At 36.7% G+C, this 26,508-nt stretch overlaps 1 pseudogene; it reads right to left on the bottom strand.

Moving 5' to 3' along the window:
- On the bottom strand, nt 1–26,039 carry LOC126020151 (RNA-binding protein 3-like; annotated as a pseudogene).
- Between the last annotated feature and the right edge of the window lie 469 nt (nt 26,040–26,508).

Here is a 26,508-nt window from a genome sequence, read left to right as displayed (position 1 = left end):
TCAGTTGTCATAATTGTCTCTGTAATTTCCTCCTGAATAGCAGTCATACCACCCTGGCTGCCACCATAGTCCCTGGACCTTCCACAGCCATAGCCATATGCTTTGAGACGACTGTCACACCTGCCACTCTGATAGCCCTGGTCCCCACCACTTCTGGAGTAGCTGTGACCACGCCCATGGGCCCCAAAAGCACCCCTTTGGATTCCCCTGGCAGACTTGTCTCCGTCGTGCCAACCATCCAAAGACTCTCCATTCGTGGCATGCATAGCATCTGAGGCATGTTCAGGATTGGTGAAGGTGATAAAGACAAAAACCCAGGAATGCTGAGTCTCCCAGTCCTTGACTTACGACCACCTACCAGATGGGTCCAAACCTACTGAAATGGTCTTCAGCTCTTGCTTATCGGTGTTAAAGTTCAGCCCTCCCACGGGTCTTCAGAGGACAAGGCGGTGACTTCAAGTCCTGGAAACAAAGAAGAGAAAACGCTGTCCAGACAGACACAGTGGAGAAACAGAAAGAGTGGGCTACACATTGTACTTTTATGAAGATATCCCTTGTTTTGAGTGCTCAGAATTTTTTCAAGTTTCTTCTTCTTCTTCTTCTTCTTCTTCTTCTTCTTCTTCTTCTTCTTCTTCTTCTTCTTCTTCTTCTTCTTCTTCTTCTTCTTCTTCTTCCTTCTTCTTCTTCTTCTTCTTCTTCTTCTTCTTCTTCTTCTTCTTCTTCTTCTTCTTCTTCTTCTTCTTCTTTTTTAGATAGGATGATTTAATTGAAAATTTTCTTCTTTCGTCTCTCTACTGCAATTTTTATGACCTTACAAAAATTTAACTTTAGATAACATGGTTTCTCTTCTAGATTTTCACTTTTTATTAGAGTATTGGAATTAACAGTATTGTTAATAACAATTGCTTTGTGCATAATTCATCAACTCAACACCCACCCACCACCCAAGTGCTCACTTTTCCTTCAAAGGTACCACCTGAGCCACATTCTGGACCTTCGTGAAGCTCGTTCTCTAAACTAAGTCTCCAATTGTTACTTTTGGCTCTTTGTTGTCTTTTTTCTTGCGCATCTTTAAATCTCATGAATTAGACATTATTCTGTGTGAATTGAATTCTGTGTGAATTAAACTTGGATTGTACAGTTGCAAGTGCCTGTTGCACGACCACTCTGGTTCCTCCTTGCTCTTCTCAAGAGGAGATATTTTGCATTATATTTGGACCTTGCCATTATTGGGCTCTGTTTTGTTCAGAAGAGTGTCAATTTTATATTAGCCAGGTAATCAAGTTGATTATTTTTAAAGGCGAAATTTCCTCATGTCAGCAATGGGTGTCTCATATTTCTTTTAAATTGACTTGTGTAGATAGGATTCAAGGAATATCCAGAACTGATTTATTTGGACCCAAATTAAATTTTTTTAAATTGAGGCTTTTATTGACTCAATACTCTGTGATTGACATTGTCTGTAGAATCTTTGTGCTAATGTAGGAAATATATGAAACTTGCCACGTGTTCATGGTTTCCTCCAAATATGCCAGTTTATTTTCACTCTTCAGATGCTTCAGAAATGTGTTTTACTATACATTCCAAGTTAAAAATTGTTATTTGAGGGAGACTAATTTATTAGGAGTCAGTTGTAAAAGATATGATTTTGAGATTCAATTTTCTTAATATCCTTCAACCTTTGCTTCTGCTGATGACAATTTTAGATTGCCATAAATCTACTTTTTATTTGGACATTTGCTTAAAGTTGACCATTGTGTTGGCACTAGAGTTGGACATATTATAACAGATATATAACACATTTGTAGGTTATGTTATATAGTTACTTTTGCATTCTTTAATCACTTTTAATAAGAGGTTGTTGATCATTTTAGTTTTTCAAGGGGCCACTTGTTGGACATTGGTTTTATTTTTATTATAATAAATCACTTTTCTTGCTATTTTTAGGCACATTCATATTGTTGTGCAACCATCACCAATATCCATCTGTGGTTTTTTTTTTATTATCCCATTCTGAAACTTAGTACCCAAAAGTCACCACCTCCCCATCTGTCCCCCTATATCTACTATAATGCTTACTGTCATGTAAATGTAAAAATACAATATTAGAAAATATTGTTTTAAACTTAGCTATATACACATTAATAAAATATAAATTATTTGCATAAGTAATTGTTTTAATTATTATAATTGTGGTTTTTAATGAATTTTTCTTATTAAATGTATGAGGTGAATTTAGTGCTGGCAATTTCAGAAAAATCCCATAAAATAGGTCACTAGAACTTTCTTGTCACAGAATGCTTCTAAATAAATGAAGAAGGCGAGTTTCATAATCAAGAGCATTTTAGCTACTGATTTCACTATATATTATAGAATTGTTAACTGAAAATATAAGTTTACAAGAATCATATCAGTCTTTTTTTTTAATATTTTTTTTTATTTAAACACCTTGATTACATACATGATTGTGTTTGGGTTTCAGTCATAAAAGGAACACCACCCATCACCAGTGCAACATTCCCATCACCCAAGTCCCAAATCTCCCTCCTCCCCACCCAACCCCCGCCTGTACCCTAAACAGGCTCTACATTTCCCTCATACATTCTCAATATTAGGACAGTTCAAAATGTAGTTATTTCTCTAAATAAACTCATCACTCTTTGTGGTGAGCTTCCTGAGGTGAGCTGGAACTTCCAGCTCTTTTCTCTTTTGTGTCTGAAAATTATTATTACAAGGGTGTCTTTCATTTTTCTTAAAACCCATAGATGAGTGAGACCATTCTGCGTTTTTCTCTCTCTCTCTGACTTATTTCACTCAGCATAATAGATTCCATGTACATCCATGTATAGGAAAATTTCATGACTTCATCTCTCCTGACAGCTGCATAATATTCCATTGTGTATATGTACCACAGTTTCTTTAGCCATTCGTCTGTTGAAGGGCATCTTGGTTGTTTCCAGAGTCTTGCTATGGTAAATAGAGCTGCAATGAATATAGGTGTAAGGAAGGGGTTTTTGTATTGTATTTTTGTGTTCCTAGGGTATATTCCTAGGAGTGGTATAGCTGGAACGTATGGGAGCTCGATTTCCAGTTTTTGGAGGAATCTCCATATCGCTTTCCATAAAGGTTGAACTAGACAGCATTCCCACCAGCAGTGGATAAGAGTTCCTTTCTCTCCACATCCCCGCCAACACTGTTTGTTCTCATTCTTTGTGATGTGTGCCATTCTCTGGGGTGTGAGGTGGTATCTCATCGTTGTTTTGATTTGCATCTCCCTGATGATTAGTGATGTGGAACATTTTTTCATGTGTCTTTTGGCCATGTGTATTTCTTCTTTGTCAAAGTGTCTGTTCATTTCTTCTCCCCATTTTTTGATGGGGTTAGATGTTTTTTTCTTGTAAAGTTCTGTCAGTGCCTTGTATATTTTGGAGATTAGCCCCTTATCTGATGGGTATTGGGTGAATAGTTTCTCCCACTCAGTGGGTGGCTCTTGTATCCTGGGCACTATTTCCTTTGAGGTGCAGAAGCTTCTCAGCTTAATATATTCCCATCTGTTAATCTCTGCTTTCACTTGCTTGGAGAGTGCAGTTTCCTCCTTGAAGATGCCTGTAATGTCCTGGAGTGTTTTGCCTATGTGCTGTTCTATATATCTTATGGTTTTGGGGCTGATATCGAGGTCTTTAATCCATTTGGATTTTACCTTTGTACATGATGTTAGCTGGGGGTCTAAGTTTAATTTTTTGCAAGTGGCTATCCAATTGTGCCAACACCACTTGTTGAAGAGGCTTTCCCTGCTCCATTTAGGATTTCCTGCTCCTTTGTCAAAAATTAGATGGTTGTATCTCTGGGGAACATTTTCTGAGTATTCAAGCCTATTCCACTGATCTGAGGACCTATCCTTATTCCAATACCATGCTGTTTTGATAACTGTTGCTTTGTAGTACAGTTTAAAGTTGGGAAAAGTAATTCCTCCCATATTCTTTTTCCCAATGATTGCTTTAGCTATTCGAGGGTGTTTATTGTTCCAAATGAATTTCAAAAGTGTCTGATCCACTTCTTTGAAGAATGTCATGGGTATCTTTAGAGGGATGGCATTAAATCTGTATAATGCCTTGGGGAGTATTGACATTTTGATAATGTTAATCCTGCCAATCCATGAGCAGGGTATGCGATTCCATTTCCGTGTGTCCTCTCTTATTTCTTGGAGCAGAGTTTTATAGTTTTCTTTGTATAGGTCCTTCACATATTTAGTCAAGTTGATTCCAAGATATTTGAGTTTGTGTGGCACTATTGTGAATGGGGTTGTTTTCTTAATGTCCATTTCATCCTTATTACTATTGGTATATAGAAAGGCCATTGATTTTTGTGTGTTAATTTTGTAGCCTGCCACCTTGCTATATGAGTCTATTGTTTCTAGAAGCTTTTTGATAGAGTCTTTAGGGTTTTCTAAGTAGAGTATCATGTCATCTGCAAACAGTGAGAGCTTGACTTCTTCCTTTCCTATCTGGATTCCCTTGATATCCTTTTCTTGCCTAATCGCTATAGCAAGTACTTCCAGTGCTATGTTGAATAGGAGTGGTGAGAGAGGACAGCCTTGTCTTGTGCCAGAATTTAGAGGGAAGGCTTTCAGTTTTTCTCCATTGAGGATAATATTTGCCACTGGCTTGTGGTAGATGGCCTTCACTATATTGAGAAAGGTTCCCTCCATTCCCATCTTGCTGAGAGTTTTGATCAAGAATGGGTGTTGGACCTTATCAAATGCTTTCTCTGCATCTATTGATATGATCATGTGGTTTTTATTTTTCTTGCTATTGATGTTGTGTATTATGTTGATAGATTTACGGATGTTAAACCAGCCTTGCATTCCTGGGATGAAACCTACTTGATCGTAGTGGATGATCTTCTTAATGAGGCATTGAATCCTATTTGCCAGGATTTTGTTGAGGATCTTTGCATCTGCATTCATCAGTGATATTGGTCTGTAATTTTCTTTTTTGGTAGCGTCTCTGTCTGGTTTAGGTATCAAGGTGATGTTGGCTTCATAAAAGCTATTTGGAAGTGTTTCTGTTTGTTCAATTTCATGAAAGAGTCTTGCCAAGATTGGCAGTAGTTCCTCTTGGAAAGTTTGATAGAATTCATTAGTGAATCCATCTGGGCCTGGGCTTTTGTTTTTCGGCAGACATTTGATTACTGTTTTAATTTCATCAATGGTGATGGGGGTGTTTAGATATGCTACATTCTCTTCCTTCAACCGTGGAAGATTATAAGAGTCCAAGAATTTATCCATTTCTTCCAGGTTCTCATTTTTAGTGGCGTAGAGTTTTTCAAAGTAGTTTCTGATTACCCTTTGAATCTCTGTCATATCAGTAGTGATCTCTCCTTTTTCATTCCTGATACGAGTTATCAAGTTTCTCTCTCTCTCTTTCTTTGTTAGGTTTGCCAGTGGTCTATCAATCTTGTTTATTTTTTCAAAGAACCAACTTCTGCTTTCGTTGATCTTTCGGATTGTTTTTTGAGTTTCCACTTCGTTGATTTCTGCTCTCAGCTTTGTTATTTCCTTCTGTCTTCCTATTCTTGGGTCCTTTTGTTGAGCATTTTCTAGTTCTATTAGCTGTGTCATTAAGCTACTCAGGTAAGCTCCTTCTTCCTTCCTGATGTGTGCTTGCAAAGCTATAAATTTTCCTCTCAGTACTGCTTTTGCTGTGTCCCATAAGTTCTGAGAGTTTGTGTCTTTATTGTCATTTGTTTCCAGGAACCTTTTGATTTCCTCCTTGATTTCATCTCGGACCCACTGGTTATTGAGCATGAGGCTGTTTAACTTCCAGGTGTTAAAGTGTTTCTTCTGAGTCCCTTTGGAGTTCACAAATAATTTCAGAGCCTTGTGGTCAGCGAAGGTAGTCTGCAAAATTTCTATCCTCTTGATCTTACGGAGGTATGTTTTATGTGCCAGCATGTAGTCTATCCTGGAGAATGTCCCATGTACATTGGAGAAGAATGTGTATCCAGGTTTCTGGGGATGGAGTGTCCTATATATATCCACTAGGCCTCTTTCTTCCATTTCTCTCCTCAGGTCTAGTATATTCTTGTTGGGTTTCAGTCTGGTTGACCTGTCCAGTGTTGACAAAGCCGTGTTAAGGTCCCCCACAATTATTGTGTTGTTGTTGATATTATTTTTCAGATTTGTCAACAGTTGTATTAAATATTTTGCTGGCCCCTCATTCGGTGCATATATGTTTAGGAGAGTGAATTCTTCCTGCTCTACGTACCCCTTGATTAATATAAAATGTCCGTCTTTGTCCCTTACAACCTTCCTGAGTATAAAGTTTGCATTATCTGATATTAGTATGGCCACTCCAGCTTTTTTATGGGTGTTGTTTGCTTGGATAACTTTTCTCCAGCCTTTTATTTTGAGTCTATGTTTGTTCTGACTATTCAGGTGCGTTTCTTGTAGGCAGCAGAAGGTTGGATTGAGTTTTTTGATCCATTTAGCCACTCTGTGTCTCTTAACTGGTGCATTTAGTCCATTGACGTTGAGAGAAAGAATTGTCCTGGGATTTAACGCCATCTTTATTTCAAAATTTGGTGTGTCTTTTGGGTAGTCTTGTCTTAGATTAGGTCTTTCAGTTTTTCTCTTAAGGCTGGTTTTGTGTCTGCGAAGTTTCTGAGCTGTTTTTTGTCTGTGAAACCATGTATTCTTCCATCAAACCGGAAAGTGAGTTTTGTTGGGTATAGTATTCTGGGTGAAGCATTCATTTCATTCAGTCTTGTCACAATATCCCACCACTGCTTTCTGGCATTGAGTGTTTCTGGTGACAGGTCTGCTGTAAATCTCAGGGAAGCTTGCTTGAACATGATTTCCCCTTTTGATCTTGCTGTTTTCAGAATTCTGTCTCTATCTGTGGGATTTGTCATTGTGACTAGGATGTGTCTTGGGGTGGTTTTTCTGGGGTCTCTTTTGGTTGGTACTCTTCGGGCATGCAGGATTTGATCACATATATTCTTTAGCTCTGGAAGTTTCTCTTTAATGATGTTCTTGACCATTGATTCTTCCTGGAAATTTTCTTCCTGGGTCTCTGGGACTCCAATGATTCTTAAGTTGTTTCTGTTGATCTTATCATAGACTTCTATTTTCGTCTGTTCCCATTCTTTGACTAATTTTTCCATTGTCTGCTCATTTGCTTTAAGTTTTTTGTCCAATCTCTCCTGCTGTATGGAATTGTTATGTATCTCATCTTCCACAGCACCAAGTCTATTCTCAGCTTCTGATACCCTGTCTCAGAGCTTATCCATTTTGTCATTCACTTCGTTTACTGACTTTTTCAGGCCTGTTAGTTGACATGTTATTTCAGTTTGGAGTTTTGTCATTTCTGCCTTCATATTTTCTTGGTTCTTATTAGTGTTCTGTTCAACTCGATCCATGGTTTCTTGGAGTCTGTTGAGCACCTTCCATATTGCTAGTCTAAAGTCCTTATCTGAGAGGTTGATTAGTTGTTCAGTCATTATCTGGTCCTCAGAATTGTCATCTTCATTCTCTATGTCTGATGCTGGCCTGCGTTGTTTCCCCATTGTCACACTTGTATTGTGGGTTTTTCTACGTGTTGTGGTGGTATTCATTGTCTATATGATGTAGGCAGCACACTCCTCTGGCTCCTCCCTTTCTGGATGGGCTGACTTGCCTCTAAGGGAGGGGAGTCCTCCGTGGATGAAGCCTCACACTGGTTCAAATCTTAGGCCCGAGCATGCAACAGAGAAGACAGTCCAGAGAGAAATGTTTGCTTCTGTGATATAGCGCCGTTCTTAGTGTGATTTTTCCTTCTTGTTGCAATGGAGTTCTTTCCTTAGAAAGAGTGCACGGCCGCGGAGCGAAGCGGAGTGGCCGTGCTCCTCTGAGCCTCTTTTTGCCCCACTCGCAAGAGTTTCACGCAAGAGGACAGTAGACAGACATAGACAGGTCACACTCACAGTCTTTCACAGTTGAGCCCCACTGGGCCGGTGTACTTTCGCGGATCTTCCCCGCCTGGTGTCACACACAGGGAGCCAGCCGGCTTTTGCCGAATCATATCAGTCTTAAACTATATTGGTTTGGGTAGTAATTCTATATCAAATTTAAAAAGTTCACTTATGTTAAAAATTATTCTTTTCCTTAAAGTAACACCAAAAATGATTTTGATTGATCATAATACACATTTTAAATGGGCTAAAATTGATTATAGTAGCATCATTTAACTTTAATATAACCAAAGTGTGGGATTAACTATAACAAATGCATTGGAAGCATCGCTTTCCTTTTCTGTCTCTGTGATAATTGTACTTTGTATTGATAACAGACATTCTCTCTGCTGCAAACAGATATTGATAAAACATCTTTAGTTGCTCAGTCATCTATTAAATTGTAGATGGTCAGGTCATAAGTGCATATAAATTTGATCTATGTTCAGCATAGCCACACTTTTAAAAATCTTGATTTTTACGATTTTTATGTCTTAAATATATTTTAATTTCAGACCAGAAACACAGATAACATATAAATGAAACATCCTTGAAAAGGCTGGGTAGATGATTTGGGATACTTTAAAGTCTCTGTGTTCTAATTAAATTAGAAATTAAATTAACCTTGAAAATGTTCTGGTCTGCTCACAACACTGAAATGAATAGATATTTTTTATAAGAACCAAAACAGAACATAGGCTGCAAAGCTAGAAAATTTGTCTCCATTTTCCAGGAATGGTATGTAGTGTTTTAAAAAAAATTAGTGAGCTGAAGTTTGAGATAATCATAAAAAAGTGCATGAATAAGTAATAGAAAATGGTGGACTAGAAAAGCAGGAACTAATGCAGAAATAGATAGGCTAGATTCCAATGCTTTTCTTATAAATGAATATATTAACCTCTATCTGGAAAGTAAACATGACTATGAGCCTCTCAGTGGCTCTTGCTGCTCTGAATTACTTTTTATATTTTACTTAAATATCCTATTTCTCTTGCAGAGGAGACTTCTTATACATTGCTACTTCATTAAATATATACTTAAAGAAGTTAATGTGATAGTGATGATGAGATAGTGTGACCAAAATGATATCTATTACTGAGAAAAAAAATGAAAGGAAAAAGGGTTTACTCCATAGTAAAATAGGCAGAAAATAGGCATGCTGTAAAGCAAACAGAAAAATCTATTTGAAAAGACATGTCTGAAGATTTTGTACCCACTGGCTATACTACAGTTTTTGTGAACATTAGTCTTCCTTTTTCTTTAGATGGGGACAAATGGCATTTTAATAACAAAAGTATTTGCAGAGAATTTAGAATTTAGAATGAGTAGATTCGCTGCTAATTATATGGATAAATAGAACACTGTTGGCTGAAATATCAATTGGTATAGCCACTGAGAGGAAACAGTATGGCCAGTCCCCATTATATAATTCAATAACCCACACCTGAGTGTCTATTAAAAATAAAGTCATGCTCTCAAAAACTCTTTCTACTCTTAATCTACTGTACACTCTACACTATATTTCCAAAGTATGGAAATAACCTAATTATAATACTGTGGAAAATTGGCAGAAAAAAAGTGATATGATCATATATTGCTTAATGATAAATATACTTCTGAGAAATGTGTTATTAAGCGATTTTGTGGTTGTGTGGTTCCCATTGAGTATCAATACCTGATTCCAGATTTTATAGTCAATGGCCCATCAAAGCTGTATGTACTGCTTATTGAAACTACCATAGTAGAGTATTGTTGGCCTAAAAGTCACAAAGCCACATAGAACTCCTTATGTATGTATAAATAGAATATTAGATAGCTAGAAACGAAGGACATTATGTCAGTTGCTCAATATATAGATGATGCTGGTGGGTGTTATACTATGATATATGTATACAATACAAACATGATAGAGAAATACTGCAATCTAAAAAATAATCAAAGTTGAGCCCACAGAATCAATAAAATCAGGTACCTAGAAGCTAGGAAGAGAGGCAATTTGGTTAAAAGACTCAGACTTCAAATGACAATAATAATAAGGTTTGGGATTTTAATAGACAACTTGGTGCCTATAGTTGTTTGATGTGACTTTATTGACAGCTGAAATTTATTAAGAGTGGAATATAGGGGCCGGGCGGTGGCGCTGGAGGTAAGGTGCCTGCCTTACCTGCGCTAGCCTAGGAGACGGACCGCGGTTCGATCCCCCGGCGTCCCATATGGTCCCCCAAGCCAGGAGCGACTTCTGAGCGCATAGCCAGGAGTAACCCCTGAGCGTCACCGGGTGTGGCCCAAAAACCAAAAAAAAAAAGAGTGGAATATAGTTTTTTTTTTTTTTTTTTTTTTTTTTTTTTTTTTTTTTTTTTGTTTTTTGGGTCACACCTGGCAGTGCTCAGGGGTTATTCCTGGCTCCAGGCTCAGAAATTGCTCCTGGCAGGCACAGGGGACCATATGGGGCGCCGGGATTCGAACCGATGACCTCCTGCATGAAAGGCAAACGCCTTACCTCCTTACCTATCTCTCCGGCCCCGGAATATAGTTTTTTTAAAGAAAAAAGTGTGTGGTGATAGATTTGTTAATTAACGCCATGGAGGGAGTCCTTATACTATATATACATATATTTGTAGACAAACATATTATACATATATGTCACATCATCATCTTGTGTGTTTTGCTTATATGTTTTATTTATTTATTTATTTTTGGTTTTGGGTCACACCCAGCGGTGCTCAGAGATTACTCCTGGCTCTGCACTCAGAAATTGTACCTGGCAGGCACAGAGGACCATATGGTGAGCCACTGTCCATCTTGGATCGGCTGAGTGCAAGTCAAACGCCCTATCACTGTGCTATCTCTCCAGCCCCTGATTATATGTTTTTAAAAAGAGATGTTTTACTGGAAAAAGAAGCTTTAGGTTATGAGAAAGCATGTATAACATCATAGTCTGTCATTTAGTACACTTTAAATATCTTTTGGTTTTGTCATTTATAATTCAGTAAAACTGTAAAAAGTAGACTTTCTGCTTTAAATGAAGCAAATGTGAAAAAAATAAAATCATTTGATTGAGTAGACAAAATAATAGTACTCACTTCACAATAAATCAGATCAAGGGATAGATTATTTTAGAATTTAGAGTTATAAACACTGTTTTTTCCCTAGACCCTAGAAAATGCAAACCAGTGCCGCACTCTTCACAGGGATAACAGAAAAATGGTTTTAAATTATTAAGCAAATAGATTTCAAAAGGACTTCTCAGTATTTAATAAGGGCAATCAGGGAAGGGGTGGAGATTAGAAAGCAGAAGCATCCCACATAATAAGGGAAGACTAGCATAATACATTTCCTTCCCTTAATCCAGGCATAATACCCAGGACACCAATACTGACAGCTATTATTTATTGCCATTATTTTCACCTGGACTCTAGAATGGCTTTTACCTAAACCACTGTGTGTCTTTAGTAAGTGAATTCAAAATTGTTACCAAGGTTTACATTATATTTTTTAAAAAAAGGTCTGAGTGAATACATGCATTACTGAGATTAGAACTTCCATTTACTTGTTAGTGAAATTATTATAGTTAATATTCTTATTCGCTTGAACACTTATTCTGCACAAAATGTTTTGAAGAAAAGTCATGCTTAACCTTGGTTTCATTTTACACAGTTAGGTGTAATATAAATCCAAAGGAAAAGGGGGAATCGTGTTTCCTATCTATGAATTACAGTAGGTACAAAATATTTAAAAAGTTTTATTGTTTAAAGAGTAGCAGTTAAATTTCCTAAATAGGGTTTAGTCAAGTACTCAAAACCAAAGTATTCCAGAGCTCATGCCAGAGCCAAAACAATTAAAAAGCATCCTATCCCCCTGGAGGAGACAAGCAACCAGCTCTCAGCCCACAGTCCTGAAAGGAATCAGCAGGAGGGCTGTCCAATGGCATAGTGAGCTCCCCCAACCCCTGCTCTGAGGCCACATGCATATCTTCTAGTTAATGAAACCCAATGCATATGTAGAAAATACCACACTACAAAGGATACAATGGGGGAAATAACACAGAACACTCCCATGTTTAGAGAAAGATGATGATGGTTCTGCAGACCCAACAAGTGCCAACTATCTACATAGCTTCTTTGATAAAGAGTTTAGAAAGGAAATCTGAAGAATGCTCAAAGAACTCAAAGAAAGCATGAAATAAACAGAACAAAACCCAAATAAGAATCAAGAGGATATGAAAGTAGAACTGAGAAAACTTCACACTGAAATAACAGGACTGAAAAACTTGGTAGGCAAAATGAAAACCTCACTGGAAAGCCTTTTCAACAGAGTAACAGTAGCTGAGGACAGAATCAGGGAGCTGAAAGTCAACTACAGTAGAATCAAGAGACCTAAACTTTAACAATCTAAACTTAAAAGGGCCTGTTATACTGGCAGGCCAGGAGGCAAAAGGTGGTTGTATAGGAGGCACTCTGGGTTTATTGACAGAGGGAGGCTGACACTGGTAATGGGAATGGCCTTGACTCACTGTATATGTGAAATTCAACTATGAATGACTCTGTAGATCACAATAGTTTCAATAAAATAAAATTTAAAAATATCAGTGAGCTGGAAGATGAGAAGCATACAACTTCATGCAAGAGATTGGAAGAGCCTTAAATCATCAGACAATAGAAAAAAATCCTCAAAGAATGTGATTCTACAGAAATAGATAAACACAACAGTCTGATAAACACAACACACAACACAAGAATCACTGGGATTGTTCCTGATCCCTAGTGACAATAAAAAAAGAACACAGAAAAATCAGCTCTCAAGTGCCTAACCTCAGCTAGGCAGGCGTGTCTTCGCCCACAAGGAAGGGGGGGCTAATTGTTGCCTGTCTTTGGGCTAAAGGAGACTTTTTAAAAAGTGACACCTGGGACTCCACTTCACTCCTCAACTGCACACTTTTTTTCTCCACACACTTCTTAGAGAACATGAACCCATCTCAACACAGAGTAAGAATCACACAACAAGCATGGCAATGGGGAAACAATGCAGGACAACAGCATGCATAGAGAATGAAGATGGAAACTCTAATGACCCCAAAAATACCAGCCACCTAATTAACCTCTCAGATAGGGAGTTTAGAATAGAAATATGGAGGATGTTCGTAGAATTCAAAGAAAGCATTGATCGACCTGCACAGACCACAAATATAGAAATCAGAAAACTCCAAACTGAAATAATGGGACTGCAAAACACAGTAGAGGAAATAAAAAACTCTACGGGAAGAATCTCCAATAGAGTAACAGCAGCTGAAGACAGAATTAGTGAGCTGGAAGATGAGATGCATAATAACTCCAAACAGCAGAAAGATCGGAAAAGAGCCTTAAAGCAAATAATCAGACAATGAAAAATATACTTAAAGACTGTAACATATCAAAATAGAAATGTTCAATAAATTCAACAGAAACAACGTAAGACTCATTGGAGTTCCAGAGACCCAGGAAGGAGATCCCCAGGAAGAATCAACAGTGAAGACCATTATTACGGAGAAACTTAGAAAGCTAAAAACTGCACACAACCAAATTTTGCATGACAGAAGAGTACCAGCTAGAGAGACCCAAAGAAAAACACCCCAAGACACATCCTAGCCATGACAAATCTCAAAGATAGGGACAATACTGAAATCAGCAGCAAGTTCAAAAAGGGAAATTACATTCAAAAAAGCATTCTTAATATTTAGAGCAGACCTGTCACAAGAAACCCTCTAGGCCGGAAGGCAGTGGTGGGATATAGTGAAAAAACTCAATGAAATGAATGCTTCATCTAGAATACTACACCCAGCCAAATTGACTTTCAGATTTGAAGGAAGTATATATATATGGCTTCACAGAACAGCAACAACTCAGAAACTTTATAGACTCAAAACAAGCCCTAAAAGAAAAGCTGAAAGGACTACTTTGAGAAAAGAAAGACCAACAGATTCACCAAACTTATACACAAAGATGACACTAAAACCCATAGCGATTAGGCAAGAAAAATATATCAAGGGCATCCAAATAGGAAAGAAAGAAGTCAATCTCTCACTGTTTGCAGATGACATGATACTCTCAGAAAACCCCAAAGACTACCAAAAAGCTTCTAGAAACTAAAGATTCATATAGCAAAGTAGCAGGCTACAAAATTAACATGCAAAAATCAATGGTCTTTTTATACACCAATAATGATAGAGAATAAATGGATATCAAAAAAACAATCCCATTTACATTAATGCCACACAAACTTAAATATCTGGAGTCAATTTAACTAAAGTTGTGAAGGACATATACAAAGAAAACTACAAAACCCTGCTTCAAGAAATAAAAGAGGATACATGGAAATGGAGGCACACACCCTGTGATGGATTGGGAGAATTAACATCATTAAAATGGGAATACTCCCCAAGGCATTGTACAGATTTAACTCAATACTTCTAAGGATACTCATAACATTCTTCAAAGAAGTGGATCAAATACTCCTGAAATTCATCTGGAACAATAAACACTCAAGAATAGCTAGAGCAATCCTTGGGAAAAGGAATATCGGAGGCATCACTTTTCCCAACTTTAAATTGTATTTCAAAGCAATAGTTGTTAAAACAGCATGATATTGGAATAAAGACATACCCTCAGATCAGTGGAATAGACTAGAGTATTCATCGGATGCTCTCCAGATATACAATCAATTAATCTTTGATAAAGGGGCAATAAATTTAGCTCTGAAATCAAGACTAGGTTTCCTCTAATCTTACTTCATGCATATGGTGTCACATCTCACATTTCTTTGTTCTCTTAATCCTCTGCTCTTAGTATAAATGTCATTTTTTTCTGCTCCCATTGGCCATCTAATATAGGGAAAATTATGGATTTTATTGTTCTCTATTTTAGTATCTTCCTTGGTTTCCTTTATAGCTCTTCTGTATTAGAGTTTGTTTACTTGTGTGTTATTTGGTGTAATACTTTACTGTATGGAACAGAAGATATTAATGTTAAGAATGTTAGGCATGTACTTAAATTATTCACCTAAAATTAATGGTGACATCCTTAGCTAAGTTTACATGAATTTAAAGACAAGAAGCACCTGCAGGTCCATTTACATCTAAATAAAATTTGACACATAGATAATACACTTCAAAGTGAAGAACAAAACTTTTATATATAGTTTTGATAGCCAACTTGCATCTTTTTATTATTTATATATTTGCATCTTTTCTTTGAATAAAAAAAACTTTTTCTTCAGCTCCCATTTAACTGAGTGAGAGTCTTTTTATTCTTTCTCAGTGCCATCACTTGATACCAGGGTTACCATTATTTTTTCTAATGGTTAAACTGTTGGATGGCAGGAACTGGAGAGTGGATCCTTTGGGATCCTCAGGCCTTCTGTTCAAATGGTAGGAAGTAGTAATGGTGGTGAGAACAAAGGGAGACTTTCTAATTAAGAGGTTTACGAACTTAATGCCCATGAGTATGATATATGTGCTTATATAAACTCAAAGTGAAGAATCAGCTTGAAATTTGGATTCAGTTAAAGTGAGGTGAAAGTGTTGAATTCCAGAATCTTATTTTGGAAATCGAGTAGGTATTATTTTACTTATTGGTGTTTATAAATAATGTTACTTATTTAATTTTTATTTTTATTGATAACATTGGCCAATAGCACTTTGTAAGTTTTATAAGTTGAGGTTTACCCTTTTCCAAATGTATATTTGTAACCACAGCAGCATTAGAGTTCCAAGTTTATTCCATCCTCATCTACTAAACATATCTATCCTACCATACTGGTAATCACTGTTCTGGTGTCAGAATCCAATGAATTTGTTTCATGCTTTATTTGTATACCACTTATGAATATAATAATAATAATAATAATATTTATCTTTCTGGTTTATTTTATCTAATACTATCTTGCCAATATTTTTTTTTGGTTTTTGATTTTTGGGTCACAACTGGTGATGCTCAGGGGTTACTCCTGGCTATGCACTCAAAAATCACTCCTAACTTGGGGGACAGCTATCCTGGGTCAGCCGCATGCAAGGCAAATGCCCCACTGCTGCACTATGCTCCGGCCCCTATCTTTCCAATATTTGTGATAAATGGCAAGCTTTAATCTTTGAGGGTCTGGATGATGGCTCAGAGAGTCATCACTTGTTCTCCAAGTTCAATTCTCAAGACCATGCTCCAGGTACTGAGACAATCCTGACTATCTCTACTTTTCTGTTAGAAGTCCCCAAAGATGACACCTGGGCATGTTTGAAGTCTTGAGCTTCATATACACTTTTACACATATGCTGAATGGAACTGAAAGAAAATTAAGATTTTGTTTTAATTATTTTGTATATTATTTTTCTAAAATAAAATTGATTATAAATATGTAAATATAGGCTTTATTTCCCTTAAAATACTTATATATTGCATACTGTTTACCACTAAAAGTCTAATTCTATAATTTTCACTGATCATGATCTCTTATTCCCAATTGACCCAACTTCCCCTTCCCCTTCTGTTCTCTTAATCTCTGATTGTTACTGTAATCCCATAGGTAGATTACTGTTTTATTTAGTATTTTAGTGAATTTGTTTTCTTTTTATACCAAGTATGAGTGAAAAATATAGTATATAATTTTTATGACTCATTAATTTCACTTAGTATGACACTTTCCAGATCCATCTATATTATTGCAGAATTTCATCTTTTTTATAATAGCCAAATAATACTCCAGTGTGTACATAAATATATAAATCACATCTCATCCATTTATCTGTCAGTGAGTGCATAAGCTTTAGTAGTTCTTGTTTTTAAAATATCTTTTGATATAGCTTGCTGATTTATGACAACTGAGGCAAAAAGCATAAACTAGAGAAGAAAATGGTTTTTCTGTAAATAGTGATAAAAACATGCAAAAGAATAAACCTATATCATTATGTTATATCATATATAGATATTAATTAAAGGTGGGTTTGCATTGGATCCCCCTATGATGCTTTTCCCAAACCACATGAAAGACAAAACTCCATACCGCAACAATTCCAGGGGACCCTGTAGAGTAACTGCTCCAGGGATTCTCATTGAGGTGAAAGCTTCAGAGACACCATTCCAAAAACGGAGAAGGACAGTACAAAGAGGGGCACCACTTCCCCATGATTAGTGGTTAGTCTCAGGCTTAACTCCAGTATGTCCCTCCTTCAGAGAGATCTCTGGTTACAGGAGATTACCAATCAACCTTACAGGCTGTCTTTATTGCCCATTGTGTTGCTCCTGAAACATTCCTAAGCACAAATATTTATGTTTATTTTGACCTGGTGCATGTCCCTGGCCCTGTCACCCTGCACATATCCCAGTTCTTCTATTAGAATTGTTGGAAAGGAATAAAATGTCACTGGCCATCAGTCAGGGACCCAGTCATTTTTACTCATCAGCTGGGTGGAACATAACCAGTACTATACACACGGGAAGATTAGATCCAGTTGACTGAATTAAGGACTCAGATAGAAGAACTGAAGATTGAAGTATATGTATACTAGAAAATAGAAAATAGGCTTATCAAAATGGGTCTTATAGATGTTTTGGAGGGTCAAATGTTAGATATCTAAAAAGCTATTCATGATTGATTTCAATAATACAATGTACAACACACAGTCCTTCACCAGTGCTCATTTCTGGCCACCAAAGTTCTCAGTTTCCCTCCCAGCCACCCCCCTACCTACCTCTATGGGAGATGGTTTTTCTCTATGGAGATATTTTTCACTGTAGAGCCTCCATAAGAGACATTTTTCTTCTCTCTCTCTCTCTCTCTCTCTCTCTCTCTCTCTCTCTCTCTCTCTCTCTCTTCAATTCTTGTTTTTCTTTTAGACACTATGGTTTGCAATACTGTTAAAAGGGATATCATGCATATCATTTTACCTCCTTTCAGCACCAGTTCTTGTCCAGAGAGATCATTTCCAACTATTATTATCATATCAGTCCTTTCTCTGTTTTAAATTCACTCCCTCACTCTCTATCTATCTATCTATCTATCTATCTATCTATCTATCTATCTATCTATCTATCTACCTACCTACCATGGACTGGTCCTCCTGGTTCTTATCTCTCTTAACCTTGTTTATTTTCTACCATATTATCTTTTTTATTTGTATCCCCAAAATTAGTGTGATCATTCTACATCAATCCTTCTGACTCATTTCACTAACTAAAATAATCTCCATATTCATCCATGTGTAAGTAAATTTCATTTAGATAAAATTTAAGTAGATGTTCCAGACTTTATCAACTCATTTGTTCTCAGGCACTTGGGTTGTTTCCAGATTCTGGCTAATGTAAATAGTGCTATAATGAGCATAGGAGTACAGAGGGATTTTAATTGCATTTTGGGGCCCCTAGATTTTATTACTAGGAGAAGTATTGCTAGGTCAGATAAAAGCTCAATTTCTATTTTTTTGAGGAATGTCCATATTGATTTTTAAAAAGGCTGGGCCAGTCGACATTCCACTAACAGTGAATAAAAGTCTTTATCTCCCCACATCTTTGCCATCACTGGCTGTTCTTGTTCTTTTTGATGAGCTCCAGTCTCTTGATATTTTCCTCTATATAGCTTGTGCTTTCAGATCAGATATTAAGGTATTTCATCTGTTTTGATTTGGCTTTTGTGCATGGTTTTAAAGAGAGGTCTGAATTCATTTTTTTTGCACATAGTTGACAGATTTTACCCAATACCACTTGTAAAGAGGATTTCCTCTCTCCACTTCATATTTCTTGCCACTTTATAAAAAATAATTTGAGCATATACCAGAGGGCCTGTATTAAGATATTCAAATCTATTCCATTGATCTTAATATCTGTCTTTATTCTAATACTATACTTTATTCTAATACCACACTTTAATGACTACAATTTTATAGTATAGTTTAAAATTGGGGGAAGTGATAACTTCCATCTTTTCCCCAATGATTGCTTTATCTATCATGGAGGTTTATTATTCCATATGAATTTCAGGAGTTTGATCTATTTCTTTGAAAAATATCATGGATATCTTTATATGGTTTGCATTAAATCTGTACAATATTTTGGGAAGTGTTTATTCTCCAAATCCATGGGCAGGGAATATGTTTCCATATTCTTATGATCTCTTCTATTTCTTGAAGCAAAGTTTTTTCTTTTTCTTTGTATAGGTATTTCACCTCTGTAGTTTAAGTTGATTCCAAAGTACTTCATTTTCTGAGGCACAAAATTGAATGGAAATTATTTTTATTACCTCTTCTTTTTCATTATTTGTTATAGGAAGCCATGAATTTTTGCATATTAATTTTTTAGCCTGTCATTTTTACAACAAGAAATCTATTGTTTCTAGAAACCTTCTTGTAGAGTCTTTAGGATTTTCTAAATGTAACAGCATGTCATATGCAAATTGTAAGAGCTCACTGTCTTCTTTTCCTATGCCCTTGATAGCCTTTGCTTGACTAATTTGCTAAGGCAAATACTTCAAGTACTGTATTGAACAGAAGTGGTTAGAATGGACATCTTTGATATGTGCCAGATCTTAGAGGAAATGATTTTTTCCAATTAAGTATGTTTGCCACTGGTTTGTGGTAATGGCTTTAAATTTATTAAGGAAATTTCCTTTGATTCCTATCTTGCTGAGATTTTTTATATGAATGGGTATTGGATATTATAAAATACTTTCTGTGCACCTATTGAGATGATCATATTAGTTTATTTTTTCTTTTATTGATATGGTATATTATGTTGATTGACTTACGTATATTAAACTATTTTCATCTCTGGCATAAAACATAGTTATGGTGTATGACCTTTTTGATTAAGCTGGATTCTAATTGCTATTCTATTTTGTTGAAGAGTTTCACATCTGTTGTTCATCAAGGTTTTGGGTCTATAATTCTCTTTTTGTGGTATCACTATCTGCTTTGGGTAATAGGGTGGATGGTGTTAGCTCATAGAAACTGGAGTGTTTCTGTTTCTTCAGTTTCCTGGAAGAGCTAGAAAATGGCTGGACAAAAGTCCTTTTTAAGGTCTCCATGCTATCTCTCCTGGCCCCTTTATTATCCCTTTAATTATCCCTTTAATTTATTTATTATAAATTATTTAATTTATTATCCCTTTAATTACGTCTTTTATTTAATCTTTTTTTTAAAGAAACTTTTTTTTCTTTAGATATGTGTGAGCATATATATTCTTAGTGTTTGTCGGGAGTCTGTTTTCTTTTCTCTCCACCCCCCAAATCCAGCAGCAATATAATGTAGCACCACTTCCTCCTGCAAAGACATATTAAACGAAGGGGAAATTGTACGTAGAAAAACAAGTTCTTATCTACTAGGGATAAGAACTCATACTTGTTTACAACACAGGGACATCTCCCACCCTGAATGTATGTCATGTGGAAACAACCTGGGCTTCAGGGAACTAGACACTGACCGTTCAGCCTTAACTCCTAGATCCCAGACATAGAAACGACAGAGTTCTCCACAACAGCTCTAGGAACCAAATCCCCTCCAGGGCATTTACAATGCTGCTCTGACACCAACATGTGTCAGTTCTAAATTGATCACCTGACAATGAGGAAATGGGAACAACTTGATCTAAGAGCAAGTTGTCCTTCCTCATCAGCTATCGATAAGACAAAATCAGAAGACATGTCACCCTTTGATCTGTGCAAAAGCCAAGATTGCTATACAGACGACTGGTTGTTGCAACAAAGACTGGACAGTACGCATCCAGGGACCAACAACAACAACAGCAACAAAAAGCTCTAGCCTAGCTTTTGGTCTACGATCTGTTCAACAAACAAGAGCTCCAATTCCAGAAGTCTGACTGAGACAACCGCAACTGAACGGGTCTTCCGGAGGCTCCATTCTAGGAGCAACATAATGACCAAGAACACCAACTACAGAAGATGGATTAAAATGACACTGAAGAAGCAGAACTGCTAGAACCACAAAGAAAGACTTCATAAGCTCCATTCCCTGAGCTGCACAGCCACCAGGATCTCTAGATACAGAGGTCTGATTTTACCATCAAGACAAAGCAGAAGTCTTCCACACACCACGAAAGCAACAAGGGGAGAGTAAATGATCATGCAAGGAGTCTAGAGTTAATCCTATGACAGTATACTTCAGGGGTGGAGAAACCCTGTCTCCTAGGTCACTGGAATTCCCTCTACAATATCCCCAATAGCTACTGTGCCTATGCAGGGGGAAAAAGAAGAAAAAAAGCACAAAACAATGATTTTCCACAGGTTTATTTATCGATTGATCTTTTTTTTTTTTTTGACGTCTTTATTTTGGTGTGGAGATTAAGGTTGATGTCTCCAATATTATTTTATTTTATTTTGTCTTGTCTTTCTCTTTCTTTTTGCACTCGAGCATGAATTGATTTCAGAACCGAGACTATTGTGTGGTGCCTGTCTTTATTGCTGTAGAGCTCACTTATTTAATTCGTTATTTAATTCGATATTTTTTTCTGTATTGTTGTGGTGTTTTAATTACCTTTTCCACATCCTCTCTCAAACTGAGTTTGGAAATCTCTAGAGGGACTCTGCCCATTTTCAGCATATTTGACTTTTGACTTCTTTTTTATTTTTTTCCTCTTATTTTGTACCCCAATCTATTGCTTTTCGTTCCTTCCAGCAAAACCACATACCTCGATTTATCTAGCTCTGCCTCTTAAATAGAGGGGAAACAAGGAAGAGTTCCAGGACCAAACAGATATGTGATCACTAATAGTAAGCCAGACAAAGAGGGGTCTACCTACTCTAGCAGCCCAGGGGTTATGGTGTGGTATATGGGTTGTCGAAAGGGAACTGGAATGGGGGAGGACATATTTGGTGATGGGTATTCCCCTGATTCAATGTTAATATGTACCTAAAATACTACTGTGAAAGATATGTAAGCCATTATGGAAAAAAATTGTGTTTTTAATCAGAAACTTTGACTTACATGTATTATTATTATATCAATTATATTATATGTTATGTTATGTTACTATATTATGTTATGTTAGTTTACCTCATTATGTTAATCAATTTTGTCTCTTGAATAAATTCTTACAATAAAAAGAAATATAAAAATAAAAATAAGATGGAAGAGAAGAAGAAAAGAAAAAACAAAAATTATGTAGCAAGCAACTTGTGGAAAATGTTATATCACCAAGAAGAAGAAGATTTAGTAATCTCTTAGAGTTAGCTGTCCATTCTGTTAAATTGGGGTGTTACTTTAGGAATGAAAACATCAAACATTTTTTTCCAGAATTTCAAAGCCCTATTACTGATACTATGACTTTTAGGAACATTTTAGGGACTCAGCTAACAGGCCTCCTGGAAGAAGATGGGGAAAAGGTGCCAGCACTTGTTCCAAAGAGCCCTTTTGATATCAGCCCTCAAACTGGTGTACCTGAAGTGTGGGCATATTGATATCTCTTCAGGGTCAGGGATGAGTCTGGGCCATTGGGGAAATGGTGATTCTGGGAAATGAATGTAGCAAGCATGGCTTCAGTAGAGCCAGGGGTTGGCCCTCCCCATGCTCCAAAGGTGGCCAGCTTTCTGTTTAATAGGACAGTGTACCCATAATCTTCCTGGCTCATTTTACAAGTTGTTCTATAAAAGAGTGAGTCTATCAATCCAGCTCAATTCAAACATGGTAACTTTAAATTGGCCATACTTTGCATAAAATATTAGCTAAAACTCAGTGCCCATTTTCTAGTATACAGAGAAAAAGTCAGATTTTTACATGCTGGTATATAAAAATATAGTAGATTTTATATACTGATAAATTTCACTTTCATGGTTATTTCAAATATCAACTCATCATTTTTGACACTGCTAAAGCACATTTGTAACACAGAACAGTGGACTAGATTAGAGTGACTAGAAATAAGCTAACATATATAGAGCATAGAGATCCAATCTTCTATAAATGAATCAAATCCATAAGATGAAAAAAAAGCATCTTCAACAAAAGGCATTGAGAAAACTGGATAGCCACATGCAAAATAATAAAAATAGATCACTATTAATAACAAGCACAAAATATTAAAATGACTTCAAGACCTGAATCCAAGACCTCAATCATAAAATACAAAGATAACATAGACAATATCTATCTAGCACCTCAATATCAGAGACATATGTGGAGACAGTAGAGAAATAAAAGTATATATAAACAAATGAGATATCAAATTATAAAACAATAGCAAATTTTCTTTATCCACTCATCTGTTCTTGGGCAGTTGGGTTGATTCCAAGTTCTGGCTATTGTAAACAATGCTGCAATGAATGTAGGAATTCAGAGGTATTTTCTGTGTTGTATTTTTGGATACCCTAGGAGAAGGGCTAGATCATACAGATGCTCAATTTCTAGTTTTTAAGGAATATACATATTGTTTTCCAAAAGAATTGAGCAAGTCAGCATTCTCACCAGCAGTGAATGAGAGTCCTTTACTCCATGCATACATACCAGCACTGGTTGTTCCTGTTCATGATGTGTGCCAGTCTCTGTGGTTTGAGATTACATCTCATTGTTGTTTTGATTTGAATCTCCCTGATGTTTAGTGATTTGGAGCATTTTTTCATGTTCCTTTTGGCCATCTGTATTTCTTGTTTGGGGGAAATATCTGTTTATTTATTCTCTCCATTTTTGGATTGGGCTAGATTTTTTTTCTTGCTGAGTTCTACCAGTGGCTTGCATATCTTGTATAATATCAAGATATTTTTTATCATCTTTATCAGATGGGTATTGTGTGAATAGTTTCTCCCATTCTGTGGGTAATCTTAGTATGCTAGTCACTGTTTACTTTGAATTGCAGAATCCTCTCAGATTAATGTAGTCACACTTGTTTATTGTTGCTTCCACTTGCTTGGTCACTAGTGTTTCTTCCTTTTGGGGGGCACACCTGACTATGCTCAGGGGTTCCTTCTGGCTTTGCATGCAGAAATCCCTCCTGGTTGGCTCTGGGGACCATACGGGATGCGGATTGAACCTGAGTTGGCCATGTGCAATGCTCTCCCTGCTGTGCTATTGCTCCAGCTCCTAGTGTTTCTTTCTTGAATATGGCTTTAGCTTCAATGTCATGAAGTGTTATGCCTACATGTTTTTTTATGTGCATTATGGTCTCAAGACTGATATCCAGGTCTTTAATCTATTTTGATTTTTCCTTTGTGCATGGAATTAAATAAATGTCCGAGTTCACTTTTTTGCATGTACTTGACAGGTTTTCCCAACAACACTTGTTCCAGAGGATTTCATTGGTCCACTTTATATTTCTTGCCCCTTTATCAAAGATTAACTGATTGTATGTCTGTGGATCCATCTCAGACTATTCAGTCCTATTCCATTGTTCTATGGGTCTGGCTATATTCCAGTATCATGTTGTTTTAATAAATACTACTTTATAGTATATTTTGAGTTTGGGGAGAGCGATTCCTCCCATCTTCTTTTTCCCAAGGATTTCTACAGCTATTGATGCACATTTATTTTTCCATATGAATTTCAGGAGTGTTTTTTCCACTTTGAAAAATTTCATGAGTGTTCTTATAAGAATTGCATTAAATCTGTACAATGTTTTGAGAAGTATTAACAATTTAATGATGTTAATCCTCCATATCAAGGAGAAGGGTATATATCTCCATTTACTTATACTTTGGAAAAGAAAATGTATTCAGCTATGTGGGGATGAAAAGCCATAATTATGTCTACTAAGCCACTCTTTTCCATTTCTCCCTTGTAGGCCTGTATATACTTGTTTAGTTTTTATTTAGCCTAGTTGATCTATCAAGGGATGATAGAGTGATGTTGAAGTCTTCACTACTACTGTGCTGCTACTGATGTCTTTTGTCAAGTCTATTTGCAATTGTTTTAAATATTTTGGGTGTATGTATGTTTACAAGTGTGATTTCTTCCTGATGTAATAATCCCTTGATTATTAAGAAATGACCCTCTCTGTTTCTTATAGTGTTTTGAAGCCTGAAGTCTGTGTCATCTGATATTAGTATGGCAACCCCAGCCTTCTTAAGGGAGTTGTTTGCTTGAAAGATTGGCCTCTAGCCTTTGACTTTGAGTCTGTGTTAGCTTTGAATACTCAAATGTGTTTTTTTGCAGGCAGCAAAATGTTAGATTCAAATTTCTGATTCATTTTGTCACTGTGGTTCTAAATTGGTGCATTTTTTCCTTTGATATTGAGAGAGATGATTGTCATGGGATTTTGTGCTATCTTTTTGTAGAAATTTGGTCAATTTGTGGAGTCTGTCTTGCCTTAAAGTATGGCCTTCAGTTTTTCTTTTCAGGTTGGCTTTGAGTATGTAAAGCTTCTGAGCTGTTGTTTATCTGTGAAGCTGTGCATCCTTCCTTCAAACCTGAATGAAAGTCAACATGAATAAAATATTCTTTGTGGGTTTTTCATTTCATTGATTTTTTTAATTGTATCTCACCATTTTCTTCCTTATTAGAGAAGCTATATAGGTGGCTAATGTTATTTGGATCCTCAGGACATCATCTTCATTAACTAAGTGTGGTGGGGTTCTGAATTGCCTTCTCATTGTGACCTTTGCAGTGTAAGGGTGTTTTTTATGTGTTGTGCTGGAGATCCTGGGTAGATAAAATTTGCAACTGCTGAGTGGTTGTGCTCTTCTCTCAGTGACTAACCTGAGTTCAAATTGGCCCTTTTTATTCCAAACACTGCCCACCATCACCAGAGCTGCTGGTTTTTGCTATTGCCTGTTTCAAGGCCATGCTTTTTCCCTTTGTGCATGAACCTTTGTTCAAAATGCAGGCTGATCCCAAGACCTTGCCTGAGTTGTCAGGGAAACTGGCAGGGTGGGTACAAGGATGCCCACAAACAGAGTGGCTCCCAGGCCTCACTATCACTGCTTGCTGCCTGTCTTTAGCCATCTTACAGATAAGCTGCAAACAATGTCCCTAGGAGTTTGAATTTTGATCTGTTGATGGCTGCTGCTTTGTCTACAGGAGTCCAGCGTCCCACTACCAGGTTCAGGACTTTCAGGGTTTCATGATTGTGGGGACAAGCTGCTCTTGGCATCTCCAAGCTCCCCTATGCTGTTGCACTACCCGCTACAACTCCTGCCATTTTATGGAGGTTTTGAGATCCAGCTTGCTACTTAGTAAGATAGTCCCATCAAACCCTACATCTTTACCAGTAATGTATTACTATTGTTTACTATACCTTGCTTACTTTATGAGACTGGTAGGTAGGTCAAGTGAGAAGGCAAGTAGAAAAGCATTTAGTAAATTGTAAGCATTTTTTTTATATTGCAAGTCATCTAGAACTCTAGTAGCAGTAAATGTCCTGGAAGCTAAAAAAAAAAAAAAAGCTATGGCAATTATGTAATTATGTCCCAAAGAATTGAAAATTATAATAATAAGTCAGAGGGAGAGAAATAGACACAGCATAGTCTCACTTATCTATAGGTTTTAAGAAAAATAAAAGACATTATTGTAGTAATGCCCAGAGACAATAGAGATGAGGGCTGGAAGGACCAGATCACGAT

Source organism: Suncus etruscus, chromosome 10, assembly GCF_024139225.1.
Source record: "Suncus etruscus isolate mSunEtr1 chromosome 10, mSunEtr1.pri.cur, whole genome shotgun sequence".
Lineage (NCBI taxonomy): Eukaryota > Metazoa > Chordata > Mammalia > Eulipotyphla > Soricidae > Suncus > Suncus etruscus.
This window is presented reverse-complemented; position numbering and strand designations above follow the sequence as displayed.